This window comes from Sciurus vulgaris, assembly GCF_902686455.1.
Source record: "Sciurus vulgaris genome assembly, chromosome: 17".
Lineage (NCBI taxonomy): Eukaryota > Metazoa > Chordata > Mammalia > Rodentia > Sciuridae > Sciurus > Sciurus vulgaris.
In genome coordinates this window covers 68,997,598-69,013,937 of record NC_136478.1, presented here as the reverse complement: position 1 = coordinate 69,013,937, position 16,340 = coordinate 68,997,598, and the positions used below count along the sequence as shown (strand labels likewise).

At 46.5% G+C, this 16,340-nt stretch overlaps 3 protein-coding genes across 6 annotated transcripts in view; 1 reads left to right on the top strand and 2 right to left on the bottom strand.

Moving 5' to 3' along the window:
- Positions 1-7,447, bottom strand: part of LOC306648236 (uncharacterized protein) — a 72,994-nt gene extending 65,547 nt beyond the window's left edge. Inside the window, exons 1-2 of the transcript XR_013760337.1 lie at positions 7,045-7,447; positions 1,683-3,408 (exon numbers count right to left, since the gene is read on the bottom strand). The gene's annotated coding sequence lies outside the window, so the exon portion shown is untranslated. The remainder of the gene's footprint in view (positions 1-1,682; positions 3,409-7,044) is intronic.
- Positions 1-16,340, bottom strand: part of LOC306648285 (zinc finger protein 320-like) — a 182,013-nt gene that overhangs the window by 82,057 nt on the left and 83,616 nt on the right. The gene's annotated exons all lie outside the window — the stretch shown is intronic.
- Positions 1-16,340, top strand: part of LOC306648249 (uncharacterized protein) — a 74,635-nt gene that overhangs the window by 46,960 nt on the left and 11,335 nt on the right. The window contains exon 1 of one of the 4 annotated variants that reach the window (XM_079118204.1): positions 6,950-7,111. The exons of 2 other annotated variants lie outside the window; for them this stretch is intronic. The gene's annotated coding sequence lies outside the window, so the exon portion shown is untranslated. Of the gene's footprint in view, positions 1-6,949; positions 7,112-16,340 lie in introns of those variants that run through there. One more of the 4 variants, XM_079118198.1, reaches the window with a different exon arrangement.

Sequence of the window (16,340 nt, the reverse complement as noted above, 5' to 3'; positions counted from 1 at the left end):
TATTGAAGACCTTCTCATGTATATCATACATAAATTGCTTTTCTCCATCATTAATTATCTGATGTCTAGTACGGTGTGAGCCTTGATTGAAAGATTTTTCAACCTCATTAGATTTGTGAGCTGCTGGAGGAATGTCTGTTGCTGGTTCTTGTACAAATAATAAGGAATCTTTAAAATCATGTTCATATTTATGAGAAATGTCTGCTATGACATTACAAGGAATTCCTTGGTGGGCTGGAAGCAAAGAAATATTGAAATAAGCCAGACAAAAATTAAGGGTAAATGTTGTTCAAATATGTACAAACTAGAACAAAATAAAGCAGAAAAGGTCATTGAGGAGGTGACCAGTATCAATGCCCTCTGGGCAGGAACCAGACACTTCCACTCCTCCTGGGAGAATTCAATGGCCACATCCCTGAATGTCAGCAGACCCTGAAATGAAAACAGGCTTCACAATGGGGCAGTGGGGACAGATATAGTCTTCATGTGAAATGTGAACCAGAGCAGCCAGGCATGGTGGCACATGCTTGGAACCCAGCTGGAACCCAGGCTGAGGTGGGAGCATTGTAAGTTGCAGGCCAGACTGAGACACACAGCAAGATCCTGTCTGAGAATGAAGAGCTTAAGGAGGAGGGATGTAATGGTGGAGGGGCCCTAGGTTCAATCCCATTACTGTGAATAAGTAAATTAAGAATAAATGAGAAGTACGGTGAACCCTAAGCATCCATCTGATTGAAGTGAGCGAGATCTGCACTGTGAGGTTATAGAACACACATTTGGTATTTGCTTGCTGATATGTAGCTCACCTGGAATCCCTGGAGTGCTAAGAAAGATTTCTATGCCAGTGGAAAGTCAGGTGACTGGAGGCCCCTAGAGAACTTCAGGAAGGGGCTGCTCCCCAGAAAGCCTCAGGCAGGAGAGGCAGTTGTCCTGTCACCTAACCTACAGGGAAGGGAGAGGGACTCAAGTCCCACCTGATCACCCACACCCTTGATATAATCAATTCTGCCTTCATAATGAGGCCTCCCTAAAAACTCAAGAGGAGTGAGTTGAAGGGATGTTCAAATAAACACAGGGGTCAAGGTTCGTGGAAGGAGACCCACCCAGAAAAGTCATGTGAGCTCCACTTCCGCTGCCCCACACCGCAGCCTACACATCTCTTACACATGCGGGCTTTTGAATATACATGACAACAAAAGTGAATGTAGTAAGTGCTTCACAATCTTATGAAGCTCTCTACCCACTTTTTGGATGTGAGGATGGGATGAAGGACCTCCCTATTTACAACAGGTCATTCAGAATCACAGGTCATATTTTTGCCTAAGACAGGCATCTCACTGTTGTGAGACAAAGACCTCAGCTGAAGGAATCCACCACATTTCTCCAGGGTCAGCGTCAGGATGAGGTGAAATGACAAGGTACCCTCTGAAGAAGTGCTTGCTTGCTGTGTGGGAAATACCACTCACAACCCTGGGACCAAGCGTTCTGTGTGCGGTGTAAACAAGAAGAAACTGAGCTCACTTTTCCCACGGTCTCACATGTTCTGGTACTTTTGCGCATGTTACACCTCCTGAGTTGTGTTTTCTTACACTTTTCCTTTAGACATGGTTCTCCATAAATCTGTACAGATTTCTCCCTTGTGGACAACACAAGAAACAGTCGCTTGGCACAGTGATGCACACCTGTTATCCCAGACCTGGGAGGCTGAGGGAGGAGGGTCACTAGTTCAATGCCAGGCTCAGCAGGTTAGTAAAACTCTGTCTGTTTAAAAATAAAAACAAAAACAACAACAAAAACAAAACAGGACTGGGTATGAAACTCAACTTAGAGGGGCCTGCATTCAATTCCCATTTGAAAAAAAAAAATCAAAGGAAAAGAAACATGCAAATGAAAGACCAACACAGGCTGTGTCTATAAAAAGAAAGCTGTGTTCCACACACTAGGTTCTACTCTGGGTCTAGGTGAGCCAGAGTATGACCTGTGTCCTGAGAAGACAAGTCCACCCTGATTGACAACAGCAGAATCACAACAGCATGGTAAGGAAGCAAGGACAGAGACCTGGGGATGACACTCCCATGTGCCCACGTTTTTCTAAATGCTTTACACACACTAACTTAGAAAAACAACAGCCCAGGAGAGGAAGAAAGGTCCAGCATCCTGATCACACAACCGAGTCAAAGATATCCTTCAAAACTCACCTCGGGTCAGAAAGTGCAAAGCAGCAGAGCAAAGCCCAACCCAGGTGTCCTGGAATCAGAGCTGAACCTGAGCAATCAGAGACTTAGGGACAGAGACTGTGCAGTGAAAACTGACAGCAGGTTTCCTAAGTGAGAGAAGCGGAACAAGTCCAGGGCTCCATCATGATCTGCAGGTGCACAGACAGGAGCAGGCACAGGAAGGCGCCCCCATTACTGCCAGCACATTCCTAGCCCAGCACAGAACCAACCAGAGGCCTGGGGCAAGGCTGAAGGTACACGCCTCACTTTACAAAACATAAAATGGATTTCCAGTAATGGGGACTGAACTCGGGTGCTTCACCACTGAGTGACACTGTCAGTCACTTTTTTTTTTGCCACTGGGATCGACACCAGGACACTTAGCCACAAAGTCACTACTCAGCTCTATTTATTTTTTTTTTGAGACAGAGTAAGTCATAAATATTGATATTCAGTTTCAGAAGCTTGAAAGGACCCCAATTTTGTTCCTGTGCACAATGAATTAAATACAGAAACCATCCTCAGAAGAAAAATTAACACACCCAAATATCAGGAAATGAAACACCTGAGTGGTTACTAATGGTAACAACAAGAAAAGGATTCAGAAAATATCTGGAACAAAAGCAAAATGAAAACAAATACACCAAAACTCTTGAAACGCAGTTAAGAAAAAACCAAAAGGAGGACATTCGGGTAGTGAGACTTTACAACAAGGACGAAGAAACCCAGGTCAACTAACTGTGCACCTCACGGGGTAAAGAGCCAACTAAAGACAACAGAAGCAAAAGGAAGGAAAAAGTGAGCTCTAGAGCAGAGAGACGTGGTGTAGAGGACAGAACACCCACCACACAGCATGTTTTTTGAAAGATCAACACAAATGACAGAGAGTTCCCAGGACTTTGCCCAGTGGCTCCTCCTCAGGGGTTCCCTGCCACCCTGTCACAGTGGGAGGGAATCTGAGTGCACAAGAGGGGGGCTGAGGGAGGCCCAGGGCGTGTAGACACACCTGTCAGGCAGGAGGCTGTGGAGTCGCATGAGGCCAGCAGCTCCAATGCCCAGCAGTGCAGAAGGGACTCAGGACCACCTGAGAACGTCACTTACCTCCATGACAGCCATTCCTACCGCTTTTTTTTTTCCCCTCCTCTTCTTCATGGCTGCTTCCTCAGGCAATATGAGTCTTTAGAAGTCAATCCTAGGTGGTGGAAACATACTGTGTAAGGCTCACAGTCAGATGGTGGAATGTAACAAACATCATTACCCTATGTACCTGCAAGATTACATGAATGGTGTGACCATCTGTACATCCAGAGAAATGAAAAGTTGTATCCCATTTGTGTACAATGAATCACAATGAATTCAGCTATCATGTATAACTAAATAGAACAAACATTACAAAAAAAGGATCACAGTCAACACCCTCTTCCTATGCCACAGTCACACACACAGGGAGGCTGGGAAGGTGGTCCCTGGGTGCCTACCATGCTTAGAAACTCAGGCACAGTAACTCCTGGAGAAAGGCCCACAGGAGAGTTCTCTGAGTCCTTTCTTTGGGCCTTGTTTCACTGTAGCAAAGCAAACACGAACAGTGTTACAGTGGGGAGCTGGGCAGCACTGGACTCCCCCTCAGAGCACAGCTTGGCCCTGACCAAACTAAGCCACAGCATGGCCCCCCTCCCCTCAACTGGGATCTCAGGCTAATGTCAGTTTTCAGGATGGAAGACACAGAGCCAGGTTCTCAATGCTGCACACAGAAGAGAATCAATCCCAAGTATTATTAAGGCTGGACACCAGCCTTACTCCATCACTTATTGCAAGACGTATTGCATAATCCCTCAGCACTCTCATGGAACCAGGGTTGGGCACCTCCCAGAAGGGCAAGCCCAGCCACTGCCCACCTTCTGGCTCTGCCCCTCTCTTGGAGCCTTGTTCTCACCAGAATCCAGACAGCGATGGTGAAGGAGCAGAAAGAAACAGGCAGAGCAGGCTGCATGGACCAGAGGTGGGGCAGAGTGAGGCTGGACTGTAATAGGAACCGGGGAGGCCACAGGAGTCTCCACAGAGCAGCTGATATCAGAAAAAAGAACCTAGGTGTTGGCCGCTGCAGCCCAGGGCCACAGAGGGCTAGGCAGAGGCACAGAATCCAGCGAAGGCCCAGAGGCTGCAGCAATCTCGTGGCAGGAAAAGAGGCCAGTGTGGCTGGTGGTGAGTCAGCAGAGGACACAGCAGGAACGAGGGCAGAGGCCCTGGGGAAGCAGAGCAACCAGGACCCAGGTCTTCCCACATCTTTCTCACACGCCTCAAGCACAGCATGGGCTCTGTTTTCCTGGCCTGACTGAAAAAGTCTTATGATCTCTCTCTTTCTCCTCTAAAGTATAAAACTTACCAATGTCATTATGTATTGCACACTTTCAATATATGTGGAGGTCTTCAGTCACACCCCCCACAAGTACAGGATCACCCTATCTGAGATGTTGAGGACTACGAGGAGAGGCAACTGGGGAGCTCATAAGCTCACAAGTGGCCCATGACGGTGGAAAAGCCCACTGGACATCCCAGCATGGACTTGAGACCACTGGCCATGAGACTCTAGGGTTCATGGGAGAGGTTTCCAGGAGGACTGGAGACCTGAATGGTGTCAAAGCTGTGAGTGAAATGATGAGGAGACAGTGGGCACAGACAGGCTGAGCAGAGAGCAAGGGTCAACTGAGGGGCAGCCCCACGGTCTGAGAACCGGGTGTGGGGCTGCCAGCAGAGGATTGTCAAGGTGGTCAGGGAGGAGGATACAACGAATATAAGCAGAGTTTTAAGAAAAAAGAAGAGGGAGTCATCAATTGCACAATGTGCTACCCACAAGAAAAGAGAAGTAAAAAGGGAAAATTTAATAGTGCACTTAAGCAGGCACAGTGGTGCACACCTGCAATCCCACCTACTCAGGTTGGGCAAGAGGATGGAAACTTCCAGGCCAACATGGGAAACTTAGCCAGACTCTCATAAAATAAAAATAAAAAGGACTGGGGATGTAGCTCAGTGGCAGATGGAGCCTGGGTTCATCCCAGGACCAATATTAAAGAAAGAGAAAGTTTTATGAAGAACAGGAGATGTAGTCAGAGGTAGAGGGTTTGTCTAGCATGTGTGAGGGCCTGGGTTGAAACTCCAAGACTACAAAACAACACCATCACAATAGAACCCTGAAGGCAGAAATCAGGTCAAAGATAACTCTGAAACCGAAGTACCAGAGAAGGCAGATGTCAAAGTTTGATTAAAGGAGTCAATCCAAAATTAGAAACAAACTGCAGAGTATATTAACAAATTTTCAGTTCTTAAATGTAAAAATAAAAGAGGGTTATATACTATGAGGAGAAATATAATTAACCCAGTATTTTGTATTGCTTTATTTTGTTTTGGTACTAGTGACTAAATCCAAGGGCACTCTACCACTCAGCAGCATCCCAGTCCTTTTTATTTTTTGAGACGGTCTCTATTAAGTTGTTTAGGACCTCAATGAACTGCTATGACGGGCCTTGAATTTGGGATTCTTGGGCCTCAGTCCCCTGAGTTGCTGGGATTACACGCAAGTGCCACGACATTCAGTCAATAAAAAGATGAAAGATGGAAGAGAGGAAAGCAAAAGAAAGCTTTAGTTTGTGTGTGTGTGTGTGTATGTGTGTGTGTATGAACGTTCAAGAGGTACCTGTCTGGGGACAATGACCAAAACAACTCCCTGTGTTTAAACTGGTGATGCAGAGGAATAAGGAACCCTAAAACACTGGGTGGGGTTGGCAAGAACAGGATCCCAAAGTTAGTAACAGCTGGGGCAGGAACACCAGTGCAGACAACACTGCAGAGGACACAGCCCTGAGGCAGGGCCAGCTGGGGAAGATAGGGACGGGTTGGAGGACATGGCTGCGTGAGGACAGGATGTAGTGAGCATGTTAGAAATAGTGTTAGGCCAGAGCATGCTTATCATCTACTCCTATGCTGGACACTATGGAAAGCACGGGTTTGATTGAATGGGCAAGGCCAGGCTAAGTCCAACTTACACAAGATGGGTGTAACGATGGGTTGGAAACCCACAACCAGAACTTATAAACTGCGCTAAACCCCAAGCCTTTGGAGCAGCAGAACCGGACAATATGAGAGAACTCCTGAGGGTCTGCTCCCCTGAGATCCCTGCCATGGCCGAGGAGGAACTGGACTACAGCTCTTAGACGAAGACATGTCGCGGGAAGCGTGCTCTGGATCAGGACTAGGAGAATAGGTAAAGCTTAGAATAGGTTTGAAGTGACATGAGGTAGCTTCTGTGATGAGTAATAAAATGAGTTAAACTCGCCAACCGACTCCTGGTCAATAAGACGCTGGGGACACAGGGTCAGACAAGGAGACATGGCTCAGTGAGGACAGGACCCAGTAAGAAGAGGTCCAGTTGGCAGGACAAGGCCGGGTGAGGGCAGGGCCAGCCAGGGAAGACAGGGATCGGTGAGGACAGGGCCCTGCAGGTTGGACACCGTCGGGTGAGGAGGACAGGGCCAGGGGAGGGCAGGGACGACGCAGGCTGGGCTGCAGAACCCTGCGGCCAGTACGCGCCTCCGCGGAGGGCCCGCGCGCTCCGGGAGGCGGTCGGGGAGGGAGCGGCGCGGAGCGGGGCGTCCACGCGGCCCAGCAGCACACCGACTGACCCCCGCGCCGGGCTTTGGGCCGACCCCCTCCGGCCACTGAAATAAGGGCAGAGGGCGCGGTACAGGGACACGGAGGTCTGTTGGGACCCGGGTCTCTGCTATGGACTCTCCAGCGACCCTGCGGAGCAGAAACCCAGAGCGAGGGAACTCACGCGCCGCTCGGACCCTCTCTCCGAGATCCGCTTCAGGGTCTCCAGGTGGCTGCGGGCGCACTGAGACGTCAGGCCTGAGCCCGGGAACTGGAGCTGGCGGGCGGGCTCCGAAAGGCTAGACCGGCAGGGGGCGGGAGGCTGGGGAGACCCGGCTGGGCGGGGAAACTCTGGCCCAGGGACGGGTGGGAGGGGGTTTCCGCAGTGCTGGGAATGGAGAGCCCGTGCTGGGGAGAGACTTGCTAGCAGCTGAGTGGGGTTGAGGCGGTCCTGCATGGGAGTGCGGTGGTCCAGGACCTGGGCATGACTCAAAGGCGCAGGGTCCTAGGGGGCAAGCGACTGGGCGAGGCCCGTGGTCCGATTATCCTGATGTCCCGCGTTCCACTACCGAAGGAGTTGAGACTTCCTGCGAAGCTGGGTCAAATCCTGAATGTATGAGGTCGGATCTCCTAGGCCGAGGGATTGGGATTGGGTGACTGGAGGTAGTTTAGTTCTTGCTGTTACCATTAGTTTTAGCAATTTAATTCTGAAACCCTGAATTTATCTATGAAGTGGTTGCAAATCATAATGTGAAATGCAAATGTGCCGGTGCAGAATGCGTGATTTCACCTGGAGGCCCTCAGGATATAAATCCGCCCTCCCTCCTGCCTGTGACTTCATGTGGTCCCTGGAACTAAGCCCCGGGTTTGGTACCTGTCTCTGGGTTGTATAGATTGTTATGGAGTGCGGGAAAATTACAAACCACCATGCATATTGAACCAAATTGGAAGGGGAAAAGGGTTTTGTAGTCAGCATGCCAAGCAAGCAGTGGCCAGGAGCAGGCTAAAACCTCAAATAACTCCCAGCCCCTAATTTTAGAAGTACAGAGCTTATAAAGGCAAAGTTCACAAAAACCACAAGGACAACTGAGGCACACGTAGGTCAGAAAGACCTTGTTGAGACAGATATTTGATTACTGGCGGGACTGTTTCCACCATCCTGCTTGACAAGGTCCAAGCATGGGGAAGGGCTCAGCAAGGCCACATTCTGGGAAATTGCCACTGTCATCTCTTGTAGGTATTGGACTTTTTCTTGTAATTATCATACTTATAACAATGCAACTGCAAATCATATGCCCCGATTGTTGTGATAAGAATTTTACCTCGATGAGTCTGCGGAGCTTGGGAGAGGGTGAGGAATGCTTTATAAAATGCACCGCTATCACACATAACAAGTCTGAGGTACAGAGTTTGAGGAGTTCTTCATAAACTACGGTTACAGGAATTGCTTGCTCCTGTGCTGACCACACCTGCCCCAGGTAATGCTTTACCAGTAAACAGCCTAACAAACAGAAGACTTGTTGTCCCCATAGTACTAGTACCACCCTACTTAGCTTACAAGATTGGGGGACGTTTGTGGAACCCACCTAGAGGGAAACAAGTGAATAAGTATAAGGACCCCTTTCACAGAGCCACCTCCTCCCTATACAGCACTGTACAATGAAAATGGTGAATGAATAGTTAATATTTATGGTAAATGGACAAATGTCCAATATTTTTCCTTCCTTCAATGACTTGGACGTCAAGGCCACCCTGGAAACGTAGGACTAAAGAACAAAGAAACAGCACATGCAAACAACTAGAAAAACATTATCTTAAGATCAGATGCTCTCATTGCATGTTAACTGGTTACAAGTGGTTTACACTGGCTTAGGTCTCACATATGTATTACAAGAGGTAGAGGACAAATCAATAACAAAGAATACTAGGATAAAAATTAAGCACTCACACTGGTTGTTTGGCAGTAAATTACCTAACTTAGTTTTAAATGAGCTTTTTTAGGTAATAGGGTAGACCTTTAAGGTTAAATAAAAAACATAATAATATGAGTTACAGATTAAGTGCATGTTTTACTTAGCAGTTCAGTAAAATTAGCTTAAAACAAAATAGAGTCATTATGCTGATGATAGGTCTGACACCAAAGAGCAAACAAAGACCAGTAAAGAGGATGAAAAGAGGAAAATACCTTTCACTGTAATATGCTTATGTAAGTGATTTTAAGTAAATATAGACAGTCGACCTTAACGTACCCTCTATGTGCTAGAAACCTGCTGGAAAGAGAAAAAGGAAAGTGTGGTTAATGACGAATCTTGTGGTAATTTCTCTATAACTTGGATCTTGTTAATCCTGCTTTACTTAATACTATTAAAGAAGAGCTAAAGTAAATCTGAGCAGCACTTGCTTCAAGTTGCTCCAGGGGTTCCTGTCCATCCTCTGCGCTGACTCCACCCATCCTCCAGGGATCCTGCGAGTTGCTGTGGCTGGCTCCCGGAAGATTACATGAGAGAATAGTTTTGATTACACATTTCAGAGTCATTTTTGTTATACATTGTTGAGAACAAGGTAACATCTGTACAGCCATGTTGTATGAACAAGCCATTTTGGGAACTGGCCTGTAAAACCTTCCCCCAGGAAAGGGCGCACAGGTACTACCCTCAAGAGCCAATACAGGACAAAGAGGACTTACTGGGCCCCTGGGGTTTATCAAGGCTGTTAAGAGATATCTGTCCGAGAAATAGGCAGCTGCCTTATCTATCAAGGACAGGGGAGGAGGCCTAGCTCCGACTCATCTCCTGCATAGTTCACCCCTTCCCTCCTCCCTTCTTCCTCCAGGACCATTCAGTTTTGGCAGGACCCAATGAGAATCGAATAAATTGTTCCAATGTTAACCAATAATGTACAGGTCTTTGTATGTGAATGATTGGAAATTTCTTAAGTAGAGTGCTTTCTCGTCCCTCGGGGCCGTTCCCCACTCAGCCATGGTAGTGGTCTGAGAGGCTGGTTGCGGTCTGGGCTCGAGCTCTCAATAAAACCTCGTTGTGTGATTTGCATTGCTGTGTGTGCACTTTGACTCTCTGGGGATTGGTCGATATTGAACCCCAATAATATCAGGCCCATAGTCGGGGACGCAGGAAGATCCCATTGTACTCTCAACATAGATACAGCTTCAGAAGGCTGAAAGGAAAACATTACAAGCCTGCACACAATGGAGTCAGATCAGAACAAAATGGTGTTACTTTGGTTCTTTTCCATTTCAAGATGATAGAATTAGATAGTGTGTCCCCAGCCCCTATATAATTTTTTTTTGGTAATGAGATATTGAAACCAGGGACACTTCACTACTGAGCCACACCCTCAGTCCTTTTTATTTATTTTTTTATTTTTTGAGACAGTGAGTAAGTGAATTAGGGCCTCACTAAGTTACTGAGGCTGGTTTTGAACTTTCTATCCTGCCTCAGCCTCCTGAGCCGCTGGGATTATAGGCGAGCACCAACATACCCAGCTATATATGAAATCCTAATATGTTCTAAGACTCAGAAATTCCTGACCTCAAACTCAATGGGCCATCAATTGCCCCCCAGCACTAAGTCCCAGTTCATACATCTGAGTTTTACCAGAATCACTTGCAGGATATACATGTGCACTGCAAAAATGTAACAAGAATTTAGACTCTTCACTTTGACCTGCAAATGTCCAATAGGTGGCTAACAGCAGGAGTAAAGACTTGGCATCTCTGCCTCCATTTTATATCTATCTCCTTTGCTCCAGGTCACCTTGGATTCCACAAACAAGGTCTGACCAGACAAACATCTTGTCTTGACCCCACCCTGCCTACCAGGCAAGGGCAACTTTGTTATTCAGGACCAGGCTCCACCTGGCTAATCTTGAGATAAAGATGGACCACATTGAGATGGGATTTGAAAATAAAGGGAAAGACACTAAGTCTCAAAGGTTGTGAACTATTATGGAACAAACAGGTTCAGAAGCAGCAAGCAGCACTCAGGGAGAAGGAGAATTGCAACTTTACTTTGCACCAGCAGGCCCAGAGGAGAACAAACTCCATATTCTGAGCACTGATCCACAGTTTCTCACATTTACAGACAATTTGGTGCAATAAAATTTCTGGTCTACGTGACAGAAGGTATTGCATGGAGTTTTCTAGCTGAAAGTGTGTTCACAGAAGCAAAAAGTGATAAGAGAAACCGGTTCATTTCACTTTTCACAGGACTCCCATAAATCTCTAGCCTTGTTTGTAGACTCCAAAGAGTGTTGCCATTTCAAAAGGGAGAAGTCAGACTCCTAGAGACAGTTATTTAGCATCCAAAAGGTAGGGATCCATGGTTAATTAGGTTTCCTGAAGAAAGGATGAAGAAGGGGAGGGGCACTGACCCTTCCCCCAAGCATTGGTTCATCAGGATAACATTTTTTCAATTTCATTTTACAACGGGACCTGGCTTTGCAACCTCAGAACCCCTGAAATGCATAAAGCACTTGTGAAACAAATTGCAATTCCCAGATGAAAATAATATTCCTACAAGACAGTTCCCCAAGAAAAACAGAAGGACTATGTAGCTCAGGAGGAGGGAGAGGAAATTGGCCAAACATTAAACCTCTCCCATTGCACCCTTTCTCAATAACAATGGGCCCTGAGGTGAAAAAGCAAACTTTCATCCCTTCCCAGGTTCATCCCCACCAAAAGCAAACATTAGCCCCTTCCCAGCCCCACTGCATCTTGAAGGAAGGAGGCAAATACTGAAATGCTGGACCCTGGACTTTGACCTTCCCCCATTGCAAATTAACCCTAAATGGAGGCACAGCACATACTGAAACTCTGGGAAACAATGGATCCCAGAGAAAGAAAATCAATGGGTGAGATTTGAGAACTCATCCCTCAGGATCTGGACTCCTATCTCCCCAGATAATAATGAGTATCAACCTTTTTACAACTACCTTCCTAAGTTAAAGTTCTAACCTGAACAACTAGCCCCTGACTGTTCAAACTGCCTGTCTGCAGTCTCCAATGAAAGTATAAAAAACTAGACTCCTTCTGTAACCAGAGGGGGGCATCTCCATACCCAGAAAATGGGTGCTTCCATGACTGATCAATGGACTTCACTGCAGAAAAAGGGAAGTTTGCTGATGAGAGGCTTGCTTCCCATCTCCTGCCATTTGTGGGCCATGAGCTTACAGCAGTGACATGCCCTTGGCCAATACCCTTAACCCTTGTAACATGAAGGCAATACTGGAGCATAGGAAAAAAAACATGGAATTGGGTAACTCTGACCTGGCTCCACCTCTAGTTCAGCAGCTAGCAACTGTCCCTCTATAAATATTACTGTTAGGTGGTAAAGAGAGGGCGCAGTTATGGTTCATCACTAGCTCCCAGAAACGCTCCACAGATACAGGTCTCACACAAGGAACTCTTTATTTTGTGCAGACGAATGAATTCACATCTGCATGGGGGAAGGGGAAGAAGGAAAGGAGAAAGATGGTGCAAGGTTTCTCTCAGACATAGGAATTTCGGGGGCTGAGAGGAACCAATCGCAGAGGAGAATTCTTACAGACTGATTGATGGACCAATGACATATTTAGGACGTAACGTGGGAGACAGGAAGATTACAGCAACATAAGCTGGAAATTCCTGTAACGTGAGAGGCGGGCAAACACAGATTGGCAGGTCGTTGGGAAGTGGGAAATTCCTGTCACGGGAGAGAAAGGTGGCTTTATATCTTACAATTACCACCCTCAATCCAGGGGTTAGTCCCTTCCTCCAGAAATATCCAGCCTTCTCCCTTGTATGCATATGCCTTGCTGTATCTCAGAGGAAGCTCCTCTGGAGAAGTCTCCTATTCTTTCTTGAATATGTATCTACTTTCTAAATCAACCTCTGTGTATACCTTTGGCATGTGCTGAAATTCTTTTCAGTCATATATGTCAAGAACACCCCTGAGTCAACTTTCTCCTCTCTGGGACTTCCTCATGAAGCCAGAATTAAGGACAGGTAGTTAGTGTAGAAATAGGAAATCAGGTCAATTCAAGGAAATGAAGCCATGAAGCCATCTGCCTCTGGAAGTTGGAGACTGCCCCTGGAAGAATGGAATGTCAAGGATCTCCAGAGCCCATTGATCACCAAATTTACCTGCCTTTATCAAGGACTGCAAACAAGGAGCTGCTAATTAATGCCCCCTGGGCCCTTGCCTGCCTGAATCACCTTGGCCCTCCCCCTGCCCATGGCTTTTCACTTAATGCAAAACCAGGCCTAGTCACGTAGGCAGGAAGGAGAGATAAGGGGGAGAGAACTGGAGAACAAAAGAGAATTTAACCTATAAAAGATGTAGGGTGCGCTCACTTCTTGGGACTTTAGAACATCAGCCATGGCCCCCTTCTTCCTGCCGGGAGAAGTCTGTATTATTACCTTTAAATAAAACCTGCTTAATATGCTTGCCTTGGCGTGCTTCTCTAGTGTTCAATCTTCAACATTAGAAGGAGCAGAACTCGTCACCGGTGGTGGTATCACTCAGACCCTACTTTGAAGACATCTCTTCCCCTGTGACAAGACCACAGCTACAGAAGATTACCTGCTTTGGTAGCAGTAAAAAGTCTTCCACTGTGCAAACCCCAACCCTTGCCCTCATTATCCTTTTCTTTATTTTGTGTGTGTGTGTGTTGTCATGTGCTTGCCACGGGGGATGGAGCGCAGCGTCTTGCACATGTGCTAGTGGAATCATAGCTCCACCACCTAAATTATAACACCAATCCCTTCACTTCCCGTTTCTATAAAACCTCAAAGTCACTGTCAGCCTCTTGAAGAGAGGGCTAAGGAAGTGGGTACTCTTCTATTCCCAATGTAGCCGGGGTGATTAAGTTCCTTTCACGTTTTCACTATTTATTTTTCTTTTTGTTTTTTGGGGTATTGGCCTGACCTGATCTGTTGAATTCCCAAGTCAAACCTCTGGCCTGGTGAAGCCACAATTGAGGTCAGGCAGTTAGTGTAAAAGAGGGAATTGGGTCAAATACAGAAAAGGGAAGCCATCTGAGTTTGGAAAGATGGAGATAGCCACTGGGAGAATGGAACATCAATGTCTCCAGAGCCCTTTGGTCACCAAGTTTACCTGCTTACACTACCCCTCCCAAAAGGCTGCAGGCAGGGAATTGGCAATTAATGCCCCCTGGGCTTCCACCTGCCTGGATCACTCCATTTGACCCTTCCCTGCACTCATTTGCTTCTCACATTTTTACCATCTCTCTGGCATCTCCTGAGCCTAGTCATGCAGGCAGGAAGGAGAGAAAAGCAGGAGAGCAGGAGAACAAAGGAAACTTCCATCTATAAAGAGGGAAGGGCGCCTGCACTTGTAGGATACCGGAATACCAGCCACGGCCCCCTCTCCCTCCCTGGAGGAGTCTGTGTTACTAACTAAATACAACCTAGTTTATGTGCTTGCCTCAGCATGCGTCTTCATGTTCAAACTTCAACATCTGAGGAAGTAGAACTCATCACCAAAAACTGACAGTATCACTAGGACTTCAATAGCAAGACAAATAAAAATTAATTTTTCCTGTTAAAAATGAGGAAAGGGATTCTCTGCCCCTCCAATTTTGACTTTCACGTTGAAAATTTGAAGTTTAAACTATCTTCTCCTGTGTTTAAAATGTACATAAATTCTTTTGAAAACTGAATAGGAGTGTTGTCTGCTTTCAAGAACCTAAAAGCCATCTCTTGAAACATTCCAGTAACTGTGGCAGGGTAGGTACCTGACTCTTCAGGCATCTTGCTGGACTTTGGAATCTCTTAGTGGATTGTCTGTGTTACCGGCAACATTCCAGTTTAATTCTTTATTCAGTTACAAATTTTCTTTCATCTCTCCTACCTTGGTGAGGGGGTGTTGCCGACCGCAGCAACAATCCCGTGGGAAGGGAAGGAATCGGAGGTGGACTGGGAATGAACTACTTCTATTATCTTTCTTTAGTGGGCTGCTTTCTTGCTTGCTTGCTTGCTTGTTCGCTAGTTTATAGAGGAAGAGAGGCTTACTTGCTTTCAGAGGAAGAGGTTTGCTAGCTTTCAGAGGTACTACGCTTTCAGAGAGGCTATGCTTTCAGAGAAGCTATTTCTTCAGTTCTGCTGCTTCTTCTTAGAGGTGAGTCCTGCATCCTGAGTCCTAGAGGTGCATGCTAGAGGCGTGTCCTAGTGATACCACCTTTAACTGGTGACGAGTTCTGCTCCTTCTAATTTTGAAGACTGAGCACTAGAGAAACACACCAAGGCAAGCATATTAAGCAGGTTTTATTTAAAGGTAATAATACAGACTTCTCCCGGCAGGAAGAAGGGGGCCATGGCTGATGTTCTAAAGTCCCAAGAAGTGAGCGCACCCTACATCTTTTATAGGTTAAATTTTCTTTTGTTCTCCAGTTCTTCCCCCGCCCCTTATCTCTCCTTTCTGCCTGCTTGACTAGGTCTGGTTTTGCATTAAGTGAAAAGCCATGGGCAGGGGGAGGGCCAAGGTGATTCAGGCAGGCAAGGGCCCAGGGGGCATTAATTAGCAGCTCCATGCTTGCAGTCCTTGATAAAGGCAGGTAAATTTGCTAATCAATGGCTTCCGGAGATCCTTGACATTCCATCCTTCCAGGGGCAGTCTCCAACTTCCAGAGGCAGATGACTTTATGGCCTCCATTTCCTCGATTTGACCTGATCCCCTATTTCTACACTAACTACCTGTTCCCAATTCTGGCTTCACTATCAGAGGTGCTTCTTAGTGGTGCGTCCGGCGTCCTTCATTCTGCGATCTGGAGGTGTCTGCTTAGTCCTCTGTCCTGCGATCTAGAGGTGTGTTACACTCAAGCAGCCAATCAGCTTAGGATTAAGTAGCACGATTGGAGCACACACCAGGGTACCAATCAAGAAAGAATGAGGAACAGCTGTTGACCACTAGCACAGAAGAGACATTAACCAATCAGGCAAAGGTAGATCATGCCATGTTAACACTAATTATGCACCACCTCTTGGCCCAACTCTAGCTGCCATCTTAGAGCTGCATAAACATGTCTCTATAAGGGGGATTTCTGAGTTAGGGGGCAAAATTGTTTTTAACTGTATTTGCCAACGCCAACCATTGACAAAAAGAGTGTGCACTCATCGGTTTTCATCTAGTTCAGAGGAAAATGGTGTCAGCTCCCAACACAAGTGAAAGAATGGACCTTCACAGTGAAAGAATGGACATTTTTTTAAGCTGAGGTCACCCTCCCAGTCATCTTAACTCCCTAAGGTCACCCTCCCAGTCATCTCAACTCCCTAAGGTCACCCTCCCAGGAATGGGAACAAAGCCCTTAAAGCTGTTCCAAGAAAGAGCCCCAAACAGAGAATAAAAGGGTAAATTGAGCCAGATAGCCAGATAGTGATCAAACAGAATGATTACCAGAAACTATTGACCAGAATCTACGCCCTGTTGTAAAACATTGTGAAACATGTTGTATGTTATCAGCAAA